This window comes from Aotus nancymaae, unplaced genomic scaffold, assembly GCF_030222135.1.
Source record: "Aotus nancymaae isolate 86718 unplaced genomic scaffold, 86718_ANA_hifiasm-v0.15.2.pri h1tg000030l, whole genome shotgun sequence".
NCBI lineage: Eukaryota > Metazoa > Chordata > Mammalia > Primates > Aotidae > Aotus > Aotus nancymaae.
The window spans coordinates 39,556,052-39,574,383 of NW_026988443.1; the positions used below are offsets into that span (position 1 = coordinate 39,556,052).

General features: G+C 47.6%; 2 protein-coding genes and 1 non-coding gene across 9 annotated transcripts in view; 2 read left to right on the forward strand and 1 right to left on the reverse strand.

Moving 5' to 3' along the window:
- The window catches only part of ZDHHC7 (zinc finger DHHC-type palmitoyltransferase 7), a 40,212-nt gene extending 35,589 nt beyond the window's left edge, over nucleotides 1-4,623 (reverse strand). For 2 of the 7 annotated variants that reach the window (XM_064383370.1, XM_064383367.1), the window contains exon 1: nucleotides 3,277-3,457. The gene's annotated coding sequence lies outside the window, so the exon portion shown is untranslated. Of the gene's footprint in view, nucleotides 1-1,499; nucleotides 1,855-2,903; nucleotides 3,246-3,276; nucleotides 3,466-4,377 lie in introns of those variants that run through there. The other 5 variants (XM_012466117.3, XM_012466114.3, XM_012466122.2 and 2 more) reach the window with 4 other exon arrangements.
- Nucleotides 4,624-10,824: 6,201 nt separating this feature from the next.
- Nucleotides 10,825-10,941, forward strand: LOC135277342 (U5 spliceosomal RNA). Its single transcript, XR_010344956.1, has one exon. It is a non-coding gene; the product is annotated as a U5 spliceosomal RNA (small nuclear RNA).
- A 3,735-nt stretch (nucleotides 10,942-14,676) lies between these two features.
- KIAA0513 (KIAA0513 ortholog) overlaps nucleotides 14,677-18,332 on the forward strand; it is a 63,171-nt gene continuing 59,515 nt past the window's right edge. The window contains exon 1 of the mRNA XM_012466112.2: nucleotides 14,677-14,733. The gene's annotated coding sequence lies outside the window, so the exon portion shown is untranslated. The remainder of the gene's footprint in view (nucleotides 14,734-18,332) is intronic.

Consider the following 18,332-nt stretch of genomic DNA (forward strand, 5'->3'; position numbering starts at 1 on the left):
GCTGAGGCAGGAGAATCGCTTCAATCCAGTAGGTGGAGGTCGCGGTGAGCTGAGACCGTGCCATTGCATTCCGGCCTGGGCAACAAGAGCAAAACTCCGTCTCAAAAAAAAATAAAAAAAAATAGGGCCAGATGCAGTGGCACATACATATAATAACAGCACTTTAAGAGGCTGAGATGGGCAGATCGTTTGATCTCAGGAGTTCAAGACCAGCCTGGGCAACATAACAAGACCCCATTTCTATAAATAAAAAAAAATTAAAAAAAAAAAAAAAAGAGCCAGGTATAGCAGTGTGCACCTGTAGCCCTAGCTACTCAGGAAGCTAAGGCAGGAGGACTGCTTCAGCCCAGGAAGTTGAGGCTGCAGCAGGTCAAGATCATGCCACTGCACTCCAGCCTAGGTGATATAGTAAGATCCTGTCTCAAAAATAGTAGTAATACATAATACATAAAACAAAACCAAAGCACAGGTCACAAAATCAACCTGTTGCAAAACTTTCCAGCTCTCCCAAACTTTCCTGGCTCAACATTCCCCACTCTATTCCATATGGTGCTCCTTTGGATTCCCCTTACCTGGCCTCTCATACCTCTGTGGTTTTGCCCCTGCTGTTTCCTCCAATTAGAATTCTCTCTCTCTGCCCTGCCAAATTATTCATTCACCCAACAGTTTTCAAACACCTTTTACCCATAAGACACTGTAGAAGAATGCAGTGTTTTCAAAACCGTAAGACGCGGAACCAAAATAAGCCACTGTGGGCCCCATACAGAGTCTGGGTGTGCTTCAAGGATCAATAGGATTCTACCGAAAATCACGGCCTGTAATTCCAGCAATTTGGGAGGCCAAGGCGGGGAGATCAACTGAGGTCAGGAGTTCGAGACCAGCCTGGCCAACATGGTAAAACCACATCTCCACAAAAATACAAAAATTAGCCAGGCATGACGGCGGATGCCTGTAATCCCAACTACTTGGGAGGCTGAGGCAGGAGAATCGCTTGAACCTGAGAGGCAGAGGTTGCAGTGAGCCAAGATGGCACCATTGCACTCCAGCCTGGGCAACAGAGCAATACTCCATCTCAAAAAAATAAAAAGAATGGAATGGAACTTAGTAGCAAGCAAGACTAAGATTAGCAAGACAAGAACATGTTTGTAAATAGAAGCGAAGAAACAAGCAAATGGAAAAAACAATCAAAAAGGCAAGTGATAGTACATGATAATTCACAGTCCCATAACAAGCACACCAAAGCAGACACAAGAGTTAACATCAGGAAGGAGGGACTGTCTCTTCCTTGCAGGCAAAGCAGAAGAAAATGACTGACAGATATTCAAAGACATTTGAGTTAGAACGAAAGTAAGATTGAGAGCTCTCCCTGTGGCCTGTGTCTCCTATGTCTCCATGTTCTAGAAGAGGCAGTCATCTGTCAACGGCAAAGCATAGTAGTACAGTCTTTTCAAGTAGGCAGGGACCAGGAGAGAAGTATGCTACATAGTAAATAATCTCACCAGGCCAGGCAGTGTAACAGCCTGTAATCACAGCGCTCTGGGATGGCGAGGCAGGCAGACTGCTTGAGCCCATGGGTTTCAGAGCCTGGGTATCATAGTGAGACCCCATCTCTACAAAAAAAATAAGCCAGGCATGGTGGCATACACCTGTGGTCCCAGTTAATCGGGAGGCTGAGGCAGAAGGAACCACTGGCGTCCAAGATATCAAGGGTATAGTGAGCCATTATTGTGCCACTGCAGTCCCACCTGAACAGAACAGCAAGATCCTGTCTCAAAGCCAACAAACAAAAAACAATTTAACCTTATTCAATCTTACCCAAAAAGAGGTCTGGTCTTTGTCCTCAACTAAGAATATGATGGCGGGGCGGTGGAGGGGGGAGGTGGGGGAGAGGGTGCTCTTTTTCACAGAGTATCAGTCTATCCAGGAACTAAGATCAACCCCATGGGCAATCAATCAAGCATGCCTGCATAATAGAGCCTCAATAAAAACTGACCACCAAGGCTAGGTGAGCTTCTGAGGCTGGCAGTACTCAGCACATATTGTCACACATCAAGGCCAAGAAAGTAACATGTTCTGACTCCATAGGGAGAGGACAACTGTGCCTTTGGTTCCCTGGACTCCACCCAAGAGTGGTTTTGGGAACCATCACCTCCACCCAAAAAACAGTAACAACAACTTGCACTCACTATCAGAAGTGAGGGCAACCCTGTGTGGACTGGCACTGTTTTCTCACTGTATAGCTAGCTAACTGGCAGAGTCCACGAAAACTCTTCTCAGATGTTACAACAGAAGGGTCACACAGCAAGTTGTAAACACTGACCCTGGAGACTACCTTTGGGAATAAGTATTTCCAGTGAAAATGAGTTTTGACTTTATGCTCTGCTCTAAGGCTTTTAAAAAAAAAAAAGGTAATTCTATAGTTAAAATATTTTAAAGAAACATACTCAAAAAGCTGCTTTAGTGAAATAATCTTGTATAGTTGTCCAATCAGGAAAACTACTCAATTCATCCCAAATATTAACCTTCCATGTGAACTTATTTCCCGTCCCATTTATTGTAGTCCCTTTGTTACTTTAACAAAGATTGTATTATTTGTATCACCAAAGTGTCCAAGCCAGCAGTTACGTTTCAGGAAGAATGTAAATGTACATTCATACTTGTGACTGAATCAAGATTGTTCTTATATACAGTTCCTTTCAGTGCTTTTCTCTCTCACTGAGAGGGTCAATCTGTTCAGGCTAATAATTTTCTGCTCTTAACGAGGATTTGTTTTTACAGTTCACTGGTTAGCAGGGCTGTAAAGTTCCAATTCATTAATTTGTTAAGTAAGGCAGGCTCTGAGCCAATGGTAATGGTAGCAGAAGAGTTCCCATTGTTATTTAGTGGATCCTTTAGGAAATTACCTTTTTGAATAGTCTTCTTCTCCTTCAACTCCCAAATCAGAAGTCAATGTGGGCCTTACCAGCCTAACTCCAAAAAATACACAACGCAAGTTAACTCTAATAACCCTAACCATCTATTTTTCAGACCGTGCAAGAAATGCAATTTAGTTAATAATCCTGTTCCATTATGTATTTCAAACGTTCCAAGAGCCTTTCACTTTAACCAAGTTCTGACTTCATAACAAGCAAATTTAACAATGTGACTTTTTTTTTTTTTTGATGGGATCTCACTCTGTTGCCCAGGCTGGAGTGCTGGGGGCATGATCTCGATCTCAAGTGATCCTCCCACCTCAGCCTCCCAATCAGCTGAGATATCAAGCATGCATCACCATACCCGGCTAAATTTTTAATTTTTTGTAGAGATGGGGCTCTCAGTATGTTGCCCAGGCTGCTCTCCAACTCCTGGGCTCAAGCGATCCTCCTGCCTCAGCCTCCCAAAGCGCTGGGATTACATGCATGAGCCACCGCGAGCCAGGCCACAAAGTGACTAAAAGTTGATTTCAGGTACGTAAACACTGAAAAACATAAAAAAGAGAGAGAGAAAGAGAGAGACATTTGTCATCTGTGTGAAGAGTTTAGAAAGATATATTAATACATATTGACCTAAACCTCTAGACCACTTGAGGCAGTAACAATAAAATAGACAAATACGTGTGCGTTCAAGTGCACACTAAGCAGACTGCAAATGCAACACGTAGCAGCGATTTCACCAGCACAGTACACAGCTCAGGCACTACAGAAGGTCCAAGGCAGGTAGCCGCAACAACACTGCTTCTTACACTCCAATTTAACTGCCACAATAAACTGGTTATTCATAAGCTAGTAAAGAGTGTGTCTACCTAACAGCAAAAAAGGGACTCAGTTGCAGAAGGAATTACACCAGGAGAGATGACCTTACTGCCCTGAGAGCTGACCTGACTGTCCCAGATGCCCTTTCAGGCAACTAACACCCAACGATGACTGACGTGGAGCAGGAGGGAAGGTAATTAGGAAGATGGGCAGAGAATAAAAGAGAAAAGTTTACAACTGAAGAGGAAGAGAAGCCACAACACGACGTGCGAGACTGCTCATTGTAATACATGCCTACAAAAAACTCTTTACAGCTTACACAGGGTTTATAGCTGCTCTGTAACCACCACCCCGTCATTAGCCGCACAGAAAACCAGGGTTCGGAGAGCTGAGTGTCACGCCCAAGGTCAGGCAAAAAGCTGGTGCAATCCCGGCCCTATCCCGAGAGCAACTAAGGAATGACAAGAGGGCACCTGGGAGGGAAGTCAGGTGCGGGCACGGAGGTGCCCCTAGGAACTCCAGAAGGTCGCAGGTGCGCGGCAGGGTGGAGGAGAGAGAGCGGCGGGACCGACGGAGGGGCAGGGCAGGCCCGGGGCCAGGAGACCCAGGAGTAAGCAAGCCGCCCGGCCCAGCACGCCGCACTCACCCGAGGCCCGGGCGGGGTCCCCCGGCGCTGCGGCTCCTCCCGGCCTGCGGCGGCGACGGCGGCGACTGCAGCGGCCGAGGCAGGGACGCATCATGCGGCCGCGCTCATGGCCGGGCCGGAGCGGGCCCCGCGGCTCAGCTTGGTCCCCTAGGTCCCGCCGTGCCGGTCGGAGGGGAGGCTGCCGCCGAGCAGACGCCAGAGCCCAGAGTCCCGACTGGAGAGCGGGGCGGTGCGCCCCCCGGAAGTGAACCCGGGGAGGTCAGAGACGCCGCGCCTGCGCAGTTCCGGCCGCGCCGCTCCGGCGGAGAGGGGCCTTCGAGGCGGTTTGAGGGGATTCGGGCGCCGGGATTTCTCTGGGACGGAGGCTCTTACAGACTGACAGTTCACTGACAAAAGGCAGCTTTTAGTCACAGCCCCTCTCACTAAGACAGAGATCCAGCCAAACCCAAGTCCGAAGGAGAAAGGATGGGGGCTACGGGCTGCCGCAGGGTTCAAGCCACGCCGTTAGGCTGCAGAACGGGGTCGGGAATTCCCCGGGCAGAGTGGACCCGCGCCTGTGGCGGCGTCTCGGAAGCAGCTCCAGGTGTGGCCTGTACAATGTGCGGGAATGTCACCTAAGGAAATGGGAAAGGAGCGGGAGTGGAAATGGCTAAGCCAGAAAGCACTTGGGAAAAGAGGGAAGCGCCCTGGTCTGGCTTAGTTACAGGACAATAAAGAAGGCAATTAATCTGTAACAAAGGTAAATGATTGAAAGGGGAGGAGATCTTCTCTCTCCTAGTCAACTACAGAACAGTGAGGAAGACAGTTAATCTATAGTGCAAGAAGCAGAAGCTGTGGCTGGGCACCGTGGCTCACGCCTGTAATCCCACCACTTTGGGAGGCCGAGGCGGGCGGATCACAAGGTCAAGAAAGCGAGACCATCCTGGCCAACATGGTGAAACGCGATTGGAAGCCTGACTCCTGAGGTTCGCGCGGATCCCTGGCCCTCCTCTTTGAGGGACCTGGACACCAGAGCATCGCCTCCGTCCCTTCCATGTAGCAAGCCGTAAGGTGTTTGAAAGTAGGAACAAGTATTTTAAGGCCAGGCGTGGTGCGTCACGCCTGGAATCGCAGCACTTTAGGAAGCCAAGGCGGGCAGATCAGTTGAGAACAGGAGTTCGAGACCAGCCCGGCCAACATAGTGAAACCCCGTCTCTACTAAAAACACTGAAGTTAGCTGTATGTGGTGATGGGCGCCTGTAATCCCAGCAGCTACTCGGGAGGCCGAGGCAGGAGAAGCATGAACCCGGGAGGCGCGGGTTGCAGTGAGCCGAGATCGCGCCACTGCAAATAGAAAATGAACAGATGTCAAAGATTTCATTTAACTCAATGATGGTATATATACAGTGCTCCACTAGAGCTCCAGAGAGCTTAAAGACAAAAAGAAGACCTCATGAGATAACCAAGAACGGTATCCAGACAACACCTACTTGTTCAGTGAATACCCCTAAAGAAAACCAGAAGGTAACACCGCAAAATATGCCTCTTTGACATAAAATCATTTTCAGCTGAAGGCAATTAAGAAGCAACAAATGCAGGAAAATCTCTCTCTATCCTTCACCTTTTCTGCTTAAAGGCCAGGTGTAAATTCACCTTTATGGGACACTCTAGACTCTTCTTAACGCAGAGAGGGCACCAAAGAAATCTGCAACAAACCTCACTCTATTGAGCTTCTTCCCACCATTTGCCACCCTTGGAAGCTGAAAACTCCTTTGTCCTGTCATTTCTCTACAAAAGTATTGCTTTTCCCCCCCGCTCCCCGAGATGGAATCTCGCTCTATCTCCCAGGCTAGAGTGCAGTGGTGCAATCTCAGCTCACTGCAACCTCCACTTCGAGGTTTAAGTGATTCTCCTGCCTCAGCCTCCCGAAGAGCTGGAATTACAGGTGCCTGCCACCACGCCTGGCTGGGTTTTATATTTTTAGTAGAGACGATTTCGTCATGTTGGCAAGGCTGGTCCCAAACTCCTTACTGCAAGTGATCCACCCGCCTTGGCCTCCCAAAGTGCTGGGATTAAAGGCATGAGCCATCATGCCCCGCCAAAGGTATTATTATTTGTCGAAGATACTATGTGAAATCACTTTCTAAGCCACCTCTTTGAGTTACACTTTCCCAAGTTTCTCTCATGTATATATGAGATGTACATGTTAATAAACTTCTTTTTGTCTTTCCCTTATTTGTGTGTGTGGTTTTTTTTTGTATGGCTTGTTTTGTTTTGAGACAAAGTCTCTGTGTCACCCAGGCTGGAGTGCAGTGGCACGCCACCACACCTGGCTAACTTTTGTATTTTTAGTAGCGACAGGGGTTCACCATGTTGGCCATGCTGGTCTCGAACTCCTGACCCCAAGTGACCCTCCTGTCTCAGCCTTCCAAAGTGCTGGTACTACTGGTGTGGGCCACCACACCCACCTAAATTTGTCTTTGTTACAGGGGTCCCAGCCAAGAACTTAAAAGAGTAGAAACATAAGGAGTTTTCTTCTCCCCTACACCCCCAATAATCTTTGGACCCATTTTTAAGTCTTTCAAAAAATGAAGAGTGAGGGGATCCTCACCCCATAGTTCTCAGTCCCCACACTTTTGTCAACCGAAAATAATCAAAAGGATTGGAATCTAAAGAGGGTATATTCAAGCTCAAAGTTTGGGAATGGCCACCAGAGAAGTAGATTCTGAAGAATGGAAGCAGTGTATGGAGTATAGACGTTTGGGGATCGTTTATAAAGACATAGTTTACGGAAGCTTAACAATTTCACCGTCTTTTTATAGCAGGGTTAATGCACAGTTATAACAATCTGATTAGTCAAGGTGTTCCTTTTAGAAAAGGTTCCACGGTGAAGGTGTGACAGCCGTAGAGTCTTTGTGGCATCTGGTCTGACAGGTACAGGACAATAAAGAAGGCAATTAATCTGTAACAAAGGTAAGTGATTGAAATTAATCTGTAACAAAGGTAAGTGATTCTCCTAGTCAACTACAGAACAGGAACAGTGAGGAAGAGAGTTGATCTATACTCTAAGAAGCAGAAGTGGCTGGGCACCGTGGCTCACGCCTGTAATCCCAACACTTTGGGAGGCTGAGGCGGGTGGATCACAAGATCAACAGATCGAGACCATCCTGGCCAACATGGTGAAACCCCGTCTCTAAAAAAAAAAAAATTTTTTTTTTTTAAAAGAATTTGAGACCAGCCTGGCCAATATGGTGAAACTCTGTCTCTACCATAAATACAAAAATTAGCCAGGTGTGGTGGCGCTTGCCTGTAGTCCCAGCTACTCAGGAGGCTGAGGCAGAAGAATCGCTTGAACCTGGGAGGCAGAGGTTGCAGTGAGCCGAGATTGTGCCACTGCACTCCAGCCTGGGCAACAGAGCAAGACTCTGTCTCAAAAAAAAAAAAAAAAAAAAGCAGAAGTTGCAAACATGCTACATCATCCAGGCTCCAGGGCTTAACTTACCCCTTGACAAATTTAGAGCCAAACAGTCAAACTCTGTTTGAAGAGATTTATTCTGATCCAAATATGAGTGACCAATGGCCTGGGACACAGCCACAGGAGATTCTGAGAACATGTCCCAAGGTGGTTGGGTTGCAGTTGTTTGGTTTTTTACATTTTAGGGAGACAAAACATCAACGAATACATGTAAGGTGTACACTGGTTTAGTCTGGAAAGATGGGACAACTAAAATAAGGCCGTCAGGTGGGGGGAGGGGTGCTTCCAGGTCTTGGGTAGATTCAAAGATTTTTCTCATTGGCAATTAGTTGGTAGAGTTATCTACAGACCTGGAGCCAGTAGAAAGGAATGTGTCGGTTAAGGGGTTGTGGAGACTTTGGTTTTATCATGCATGTGAAGCCTCAGGTAGCAGGCTTCGGAGCCTTTTTTTTTTTTTTTAAGACAGTTTTGTTTTGTTTTGTTTGTTTGAGACAGAGTCTCATTCCGTCACCAGGCACCAGGCTGGAGTACAGTGTCGCCACCTTGGCTCACTGCAACCTCCGCCTCCCAGGTTCAAGCAATTCTCCTGCCTCAGCCTCCCGAGTAGCTGGGACTACAGGTGTGCGCCACCATGCCCAGCTAATTTTTTGTATTTTTAGTAGAGACGGGGTTTCATCTTGTTGGCTAGGCTGATCTCCAACTCCTGAGCTCAGGTGATCTGCCCGCCTCAGCTTCCCAAAGTGCTGGGATTACAGGTGTGAGTCACTGCACCCAGCCTCGGAGCTCTTAACAGACCTAAAAAAAAGGTCCCAGATTCTTAGTAAATTCTCTCCTGGATCAAGGAAAACGCCTGAATAGAAAAGGGGATTATTAACAGAATGTAGACTTTCCCCATGGGAGACAGCTTTGCAGGGCCATTTGAAAATATGCCAAAGAAATATACTTTGGGCCAGGCACAGTTGTTCACGCTTGCAATCCTAGCATATTGAGGGGCCAGGGCAGGAGTTTGAGGCCAGTTTGAAACCAGCCTGGGCAATATAGTGAGACCTTGTCTACAGAAAATTTAAAAATTGGCTGGGCGTGGTGGTGCATCCCTGCAGTCACAGCTCTTGAAGGGGGTTGAAGTGGGAGTTTCTTGAGCCAGGGAGGTTGAGGCTGATCATCTCACCACTGCACTCCAGCCAGGGAGACACAGCAAGACTCTGTCTCAAAGAAAAGGAAAGAGAAAAAAGATTTGATTTCTCTCAGGGCCTGCTATCTGTCATGTGATGCTATACTAGGGTCAGGCTGGAATTTGGTGTCTTATGACAAAAAGTCTGTTTCTTCGTCAGTCTTAGGACCTCCGTTTCAATGTTAGTTCTGGTCAGCAGTGCCTAAATTCCAAGAGGAGGAGGGTATAGTGAGGCATTTCCAACCCCCGCCATCATGGCCTGAACGAATTTTCAGGTTAACTTTGTGATGTCCTTTCCAAGAGGAAGGGTCCATTCAGTTGGTTGGGGACTTAGAATTTTGTTTTCTTAACTTTTAAAATTTTGTTATTATTATTTAAATGTATACAGATGAGGTCTCACTACGTTGCCCAGGCCGGTCTCGAACTCCTGAGCTCATGTGATCCTCCCACCTCAGCCTCCCAAGTTGCTAGGATTATAGGTATGCACCAGCACACTGGTCCTAAAATTTTATTTTTGGCTTACAGTCCTGCAAGTTTCTTTTATACTTGTTTGCATTGCCTGTGCTTTTAGTTACTAGTATAGCTTGTGTAAAATTGTATCGTTGCTAAAGAACACAGAACAATAAAATCATTTATTAAAATTTTTATTTAGAGAGACAGACAAGGTCTTGCTCTGTTGCCCAGGCTGAAGTGCAGTAGCCTTGGTATGGCTCACTGCAGCCTCAAACTCCTTGGCTCAAGCAATCCTTCTGCCTCAGCCTCCCAAGTAGCTGAGATTACAGCTGCCTACCACCACACTTGCTTAATTTTTTTTTTTTTTTAAAGATTGGGGGGTGATGGTAGTGGTCTCACTATATTGCCCAGGCTAGTCTTGAACTCCTGGCCTCAATCGATCCTCTCCCTCAGCCTCCCAAAGTGCTGGCATTACAGGCATAAGCCTCCCCACCTGGCTCATTAAAATATTTAACGGAGAAGCTGGCAGTTGACAAAAATAATTCTGTTGTTATCAAGGATCTCCATCTGTTTCTCAACGGAAGTGATATGTGATCTTCTGCAAGTCATTTCCCTCCCTATGCCTCAGCTTTACACAAAAATAATCTCTACGATATGAGATTACACTTGATTTTTTTTTTTTTGAGACAGTTTCGCCGTTGTTTCCCAGGCTGGAGTGCAGTGGCATGATCTCAACTCACTGCAGCCTCCACCTCCCAGGTTCAAGAGATTCTCTTGCCTTAGCTTCCCAAGTAGCTGGGATTACAGGCGCCTGCCACCACACCCAGCTAATTTTTTGTATTTTTTTAGTAGAGACGGGGTTTTATCATGTTGGCCAGCCTGGTCTCAAACTCCCAACCTCACATGATCCACCCACCTTGACCTCCCAAAGTACTGGGATAACAGGCGTGAGCCACCGTGCCCAGCCTAGACTTGATTTCTCAGGTTTCTTCCTGTTTAAAGACTGATTTAACAGAGTTTGTGTTTTTTTGTTTCTTTCTTTCTTTTTCTCTCTCTCTGATTTCACTCAAGGCCTAGGAGCAGAAAATCTCCTAGTGGTGTAGAGATGCAGAATGTCCCATTTACAGGATTAATTTTGTTTCTCCCTCAGGCAAAAACCAAATCTTCAGGAGCTGTTTCCAGCTAAACCCTCATCCCAGGAAATACACCGATTTAAAGTAGAGGCTCTGTAATCCCAGCATTTCGGGAGGCCAAGGCAGGCGTCTCACTTGAGGCCAGGAGTTCAAGACTAGCTTGGCCAACATGGTGAAACCCCATCTCTATTTTTTTTTTTTTTTGAAACCCCATCTCTATTAAAAAAGCAAAAATTATCCTCTGGTTTCTCTTCATAACAAACAAGTCTTTCACCTTTTACTAAAGATTTCCGTGGAGAGGAACAATTATGAGTTTATAACCAATTTTTTTGATGTCCTGCTTAGGCAGGGCTAAGTAAAAAAAGAAAAAGAAAAAAAATACAAAAAGTAGCTGGACATGGTGGCATGTGCCTGTATTCCCAGCTATTCCGGAGGGTCAGACAGGAGAATCACTTGAACCCGGGAGTCGGAAGTTGCAGTGAGCCAAGATTGCACCACTGCACTCCAGCCTGGGCAATAGAGAACCTGTCTCAAAAAAGAGAAAAAAAAAATTGAAGTAGAAGCTTTATTCAAATATGTGAAAAGATACTCAGCCACATTCAGAAAGGATTGAATACAAATTTAACATATAAGGAAATACCTTTTTTTTTTTTTTGAGACAGAGTCTCATTCTGTCATCCAGGCTGGTGCAACCTTGGCTCACTGCAACCTCTGCCTCCTGGGTTCAAGTAATTCTCGTGTGTTAAACTCCCAATTAGCTGGGATTACAGGGTCTAACCACCATGCCTGGCTAATTTTTGTGTTTTTAGTAGGATGGGTTTTCACCATGTTGGCCAGGCTAGTCTCGAACTCCTGACTTCAGGTGATCCACCCACCTTGGCCTGCCAAAGTGCTGGGATTATAGGTATGAGCCACTGTACCTAGCCCTAAATACCATTCTTCACTAGCAGATGGGTAAATATTTGGTAATACAGGTATGCTATGTTTGCAGGGCAAACCAAATTGGTACAATTGCACATTTGTTGCACCCTTTGCAGAGTAAGTTGGCAACACGAGTCACAAAAGTGTAAGTGCATATGCCCCTTGACACAGGAGTTCCTCTCTTTGGAAATCCCAGATGCAAACATCTTTGTGCAGATGGGTGAGTCTATGTGTAGGATGAATTCCTGTGGCATGTTTGTAGAAGCAAACAACTGGCATCACCCTCTATGCCCATCAATATATTGAAGTCCTATATGTTGGACTCAAATGGAATACTGTGTCTGCAACTGTATTAAGAAAATGAGACAGTTTTTTATGAATCATTATGAATAGTCCTCAAGGTATGCTGAGTCTATTGTATAGAACTGTGTATTTATGTGAAAAAGAATAGTTGTGGATTATATATGTTTTATATATGTTCCTATGTGCACAGACTCTCAAAAATATACAATGTGAACAGAATCAGAAAAAATTTGCAAGAAATCGGGCTGTAACTTGTTCAATTATTTATTATTTTTATTTATTTATTTATTTATTTATTTGAGATGGAGTTTCGCTCTTGTTGCTCAAGCTGGAGTGCACTGGCGCAATCTCTGCTCACTGCAACCTCCACCTCCTGGGTTCAAGCGATTCTCCTGCCTCAGTCTCCCAAGTAGCTGGAATTACAGGTGCCCGCCACCATGCCGGTTAACTTTTTTGTGCTTTTGGTAGAGACAGCCTTTCACCATGTTGGCCAGGCTAGTCTCAAACTCCTGACCTCAGGTGATCCACGAGCCTTCGGCCTCCCAGTTTGAATTGAGTTTCCATCACTTATAATTGAAAGAATCCTGGGAAATACACCTTCTGGGTCCAGATGCATATTTGCACCATATTTCCTTGATATACCAGTTTATATAATTCACAGCAAGAAATAAGGTTAAACTAGTGTGACTTGGTCTTTGTCTCTGGTGTTTCCTCTTTGGAGAGGTCACAAATATTTTTTTTGTTAAGTCATCCATCCTGAAGATTTTCCAGGCTCAATGTCAAGTTCACTGATCTGTGGTTTGCAGAACTCACTCTCTTCCTCTTTTAAAAAATGGTCATGTCATCTACCGCTCTCTAACCTTCTGACAAGGTCAGAAAACCTTCTACGCGGTCAGGAGAGGGTCTGCATGATATTCCCCTAAAACAGAATCTGACTCTAAATGAGTCACCTTTTTTCAATTCTCCCAAACAGCTGGTAATGCAAGGTCAGGTCAGGATGGCACAAGTCGGTGCCTTGTGCTAGATTCACTTGCTGATTCAGGGGAGGAGTTCCTTCAGCCAAAGCATCCATCCTCCTCCATTCCCATGAATTCTGCAAGATGGTACTTGCATTCTGCTGAACTAAGGGCAGAACCCTGCAGAGACCAAAAGCATACCCACTTGTCTGTAGCATCGACGTAAGGTTTCCAAACTGGCAACACCCTGAGTTCCAGCTTCACGTGCATGGTGGCCACACCCAGTTGGTCAAGCAAATCTGGAATGAACCAGAAGGAGCTATGGCACTGAAGGCTCCATAACCGTCATGGTACTGCAGCTCCCAGCTGTTTTCTTCATGTGTTCCCTTAAACTTTCCCAAGGAGTCTACAGTTCAAGTCTCCATCTTTCCAAGGACTATCACTTCTGCTTGGGGCATGGGACAGATACTTGATCATCAATCCATATGTCATCATTTAAGTGGTAGAACTTGTTTCTCCTGCATAACTCCCATGACTTCAGAAAACCCACCGTTTTCTAAAATTGACATTCGGCCCTATTTCAGATATCACTGCATTTCTTCAGAGAGAGGGCTTCATCATTTCATTTAAGGAGCTACCAGAAGGAGCATTACAGCACTGGAATGTAGTTGTACAAATGTCTCCAGAAAATTTGAGGTGTCAGAGTCAACACTCCAGAACCAGATTCTCTACTTTAGTAGGTGCTGGAGTCGAGTCTGTCATAACCCCCAAATTACAGGGAGGGGCTGGCAGTTTGTTTCTATACTTCTCTACAACGAAAAAGGTGTCCAAAGACAGCACTTGTACTTAAAAAACTTTTTTTTTTTTCTTTTTTTTTTGAGACGGAGTTTCGCTCTTGTTACCCAGGCTGGAGTGCAATGGAGCGATCTCGGCTCACCACAACCTCCGCCTCCTGGGTTCAGGCAATTCTCCTGCCTCAGCCTCCTGAGTAGCTGGGATTACAGGCACGCGCCACCATGCCCAGCTAATTTTTTGTATTTTTAGTAGAGACGGGGTTTCACCATGTTGACCAGGATGGTCTCGATCTCTTGACCTCGTGATCCACCCGCCTCGGCCTCCCAAAGTGCTGGGATTACAGGCGTGAGCCACCGCGCCCGGCTTTTTTTCTTTTAATTGAAGAGACAGAAGAAATTGAATGGCCTGAACGTTGTATTTATTGTATTTGCTGAAAAACTGCAGACTGGCCTAGAATTTATGGAGCAGCTGAGATGGAATCTACCAGTCTCGAAGATGGCCCGTTTTAAAAAGTAAATTGGCCTCCAATTGCTCTTCCATAACCTGCATCCTCGCCGGACTTTTTAAAAATTCTTTTTAAAATTTTTTATTTTTTATTATTATTCTTTTTAGCTCCAGCTCAAAGCCTCGCCAGACTAATTTTAAAGGTATGTTGGTTAATGTCATGCCTTCACTGGAACTAGGGGATAGGGCGGGCAAGTGACACGCTTGTTTTAAAGGTAGGGAAACCAGGGCCAGGAAGCAACTAGAATCAGACGGTATTTCCTACCTCCCTGCTGGCGCTTCCCTTACCCACAACAAAATCACGGAATAACTCACTCACCTGTGCGCACGGGGCCTGCCCCACCCACTCTTCCAAGAGCCCGACAGCAGCCGGCCTCTAGGCGAGCCAGCAAGGATCCCGGAATCCCCGAGCGGGCTCCCACGGGGTGGGGCAGCCCTCGGGCCGCGCAGGCTCCGCCCCTTCACGTGACTCCCCCCGAGGGCCGCCCCCATGCGAGGAGGGCAGGGCCCGTCTCGCGCCTGCGCAGAAGGGACTGGAGGCGGGCGCGTCCGGCTGACTGACAGCCCACGCCGCGGTGCCAGGAAAGGACCCGGCTGCTCGCGGGCGGCGCAGTCGCCGCAGCCGCGGAGTCCGACGGCACCGGTTCGCTGCCCGGTCCGCCCGCGGTGAGAGGGGCGGTGGGGCGGCCTTAGGCTGGCCTGACAGGCTCGTGAGAGGAAGGATGACTCGGGAGGGACGACGGGGACCCGGGGCGGGGGTCTGCGAGGGGTGACAGCTGGGAGCGCCGTGGGGCGGGGGGCGCGGGGAGGGAGGAGGGGTTCGCGGGGCTTCGGGGGCGGGGCCTCGCGGGCTTGGGGCTCGGATCGGGGGTCTCCGCTGGCTCCTCGCCTGCTGGGACGCAAAGGGAAAAGGGTAAGGGCGCCGGGAGCCCATGGGCGGAGAGGCAGTGCGGACGTCTGGGAATGAGTGCAGCCCGGGCCGCCGCCTGGAGGAGGCGCCCCCAGCCCCGGGGCAGATGGTGGCAGCAGGTGGCTTTGGGATGGAGCTGGTGTCCCAGTCTTGGGGAAAGAAGAAACCCTGGACTCCTGCAAGGGCAAGCTGGGGAGAAGGTGCAGGGACCCAGGGGAGAAAGGCATTGGGGAGTCGTGCGTGTGTGCGGGGTGTGAAGTTGCTGCCTCACTGCTCCCAGGGCTGGCAGGGGTGGAGGTGGCAGAAAGGGGCTTCCTGGCCCGGGTGACCTCCCCTGTCCATTCTGCCTCTTCCCTCTCCTCTTGATGGGCCGATAAGCAAAGGGGAGAATAGCAGTGAAAATATGGTTTTAGCAGTTCAGTTTAGGACAGCTAGCTGAGATGGAATGGAACCCGTTTCCAGGATCTTGGAAAGGACAGAATTGAGTGTTCTGGAGCTGGGTGCGTGCCCTCCTACCCTTCCCACCCCTGTCCTTCGTTTGTGCTTCCCTGGGTGGCAGGTTGATTAGACTTCGGAAGATGAAAAGGGGAAGAGGAGAAAAAGACTTTGCAGGGGCACTGGCCAGCTCCTCTTCCTCTCTAGGTAAGGGCCAGGCATGAGTCCCAGCCTGCAGATTGAGCAGGAACTTGCTTCTGAGCTGGCACAGGTGAGGCGCCCCTGACGTGGAGGTAGTGTGGCTGTGGTGAGTCAGTGTTAGAGGCAGGCTGACAGCTGTCAGGGTCGAGGCTGCTTTAGCCAGGCTGCGACTTGATGTTGATGTTTCAGATTGATTTCCTTAAAAGCTACCCCCACCCTCAACCTAAAAGCAGGGCAGAGACATGCTTAACACTCTATGGTGCAAAGGAAAAAGGTTTGGATTATATTGCATTTGAGCGTTCCTTCCTGTCTCCCCCCGCTTCTCCTGGGAAGGGTATGTTCTCCATTGTTCAGTGTCACTCTTTGGCTGTCATTTGTTTTTATTTCCACTGTGTTCAGAAACAGGACTGCTTATGCCTTTGAAGCACCGGACGAAAGGCTATTGAGATTGGTTTGCAATGAAAAAGTTGACTCATGAGATTTTCTTTTTCCACTAAAGAGATGAAAATGGCGTGGGACTGACATGTAGGCAGCCTTAGCGATCAGATCATCACTAGCCTCTGTTACGTTCTGACGTTTCTGGCTGTGTTTGCCTTTTGTATGGGACGTGTCAGTTAGTGTGAAGGTTGGTTTGCATTATTTGAGATGTAACAGCCAAAGGCAGTGAGAAGCCACTCGGTGACTGAGTAAATCACAAGCCTTAAATCATTTGCTGCAGAACCTCAGAAAGTGGAGGATCTCCACAGATATTAGACATGGTTCTCTTTTCACGACAATAACTTCTTCTTCAAAAGTGAATTGCTTTATAGTAGCCCCGGTGGCTCTGAGGAGCATGTTTTAGGACAGTTTCCAGCAAAGGTTTGGGGTGGGATGAGTCATGCTGCGTGCCTCTCTCTCCTCCCACCTCTTCTCTCCTTTCTCTCATAAAGCAAAAGTAATCAGGTTAAAAGAAACACCAAAAGCAGCCTGGGGCAATTTTTTAAAAAAAGTCATGAGAAGTCAGCCAACACCGGGAGAGACATGGAAAGGCGGGAGTAAAAGCTCTATTGCCCGTCATCGCCCTCACTTTCATACCTTGCGGGGGCTTTCCCTCGCAGACTCTTGGTTCATCTTCATTATAAGCTTGGCAATGATGGGTGTGTTATCGTTCCCATGTCACAGATGAGGAAACTGAGGCTGAGTGACTTGCCCAAGGTCGCTTAGCTACTGAGGGCACATGAAGTGTGTAACGCAGCCGTCTGACGCTGGATATAGCAGCCCTTGCCACCCTGCGGAGTGGAAAGTAGGGTGGGTCCAGATGGATCGTGCCTCACACCAGGGGGCCCGGGGCTTTCCTAGAGGCTTGCAAAACATCCTTCTCTTCCACCACCTGCCCGGCTTAGCGAGTCGGCCACGTCACTCCTGCCCCTGCCCCGAGCTTGAGGTAGTCTGCATGGACTCAGATTTATTTAGAGGTCCTTGAGAAATCTAGTAGGAAGTGTGATTGCTAAGAGTGTCTTTTGCTTAAGTGCTCTGTGTTTCCAAATAGTCTAGGTGTCTTCAGCCGTGTGAGGCAAGAGAGCGCGGCAGTCGTCGCGAAGCCTGCTACAATCATTTTTCTTGTCCTCCACCCGAAAGAGAAATGCAGTGGTTGTGAAACCAAGCGAGCTGACCCAGTAACTTTGTTTATTCTAAACCATTTTTTCTATGTGGCATTGTACGGGTCATGGTGACACTTAAAAATAAGTCATAGAGCCAGCACGGTGGCTCTCACCTACCTGTAATCCCAGCAGTTTGGGAGGCTGAGGCAAGTGGATCACCTGAGGTCAGGAGTTTGAGACTAGCTTGGGCAACATGGTGAAACCCTGTCTCTACTAAAAATATAAAAATTAGCTGGGCATGGTGGCGCACACCTGTAATCTCAGCTACTTGGGAGGCTGAGGCAGGAGAATCACTTGAACTCGGAAGGCAGAGGTTGCAGTGAGCCAAGACCACATCACTGCACTCCAGCCTGGGTGACAAAGACTCCCATCTCAAAAAAAAAAAAAAAAGGGCAAAGCTGTTCTCATGAGGAAAGGACAAGTTTTAATCCCACTTTCTAAAAATCAGGGCATCAAAAAAAGAACTTCAGGGGAAGGTTGGCCAATAGATGTTTTGGCACATTAGTGGCAGGAAACGGTGGAAAGCCGCGGTAATCCCGGGCACAGGAACCAGAAGCTTAGGTCTGGATGAAACAGGTGATAGTTCCCGGCTACTCCATGCTTAGAATGTTGTGTTCTTTTCTGGACATCACATGTCATGAAGGGTGTAGAAAAAAATAAGCATATTCATTGGAAACCACTACAGTGGTGAATGCGGTAGAAGTGGTAGCCTGGAGAAGCTTGGGAACTGTGATTTATTAAGCTCATTCTGTAGAGCCCCGAGGTTCCAGGAACCAAAGGACAAAAGTAATAGAAAGACCTGGCCTTGGCCGGGCATGGTGGCTATACCTGGAATACCAGCACGTTGTGGGGCCAAGCGGGGCGGATCGCTTGAGCCCAGGAGTTCAAGACTAGCCTGGGAAACATGGCAAAACCCCATTTCTGGCAAAAATTAGACAAAAATTAGCCGGGCATGGTGGTGCAAACCTGTAATGCCAACTACTAGGGAGGCTGAGCTGGGAGGATCGCTTGAGCCCTGGAGGTGGAGGTTGCCATGAACTGAGATTATACCACTGTACCGCAGACTTTAGTTTTAAGAA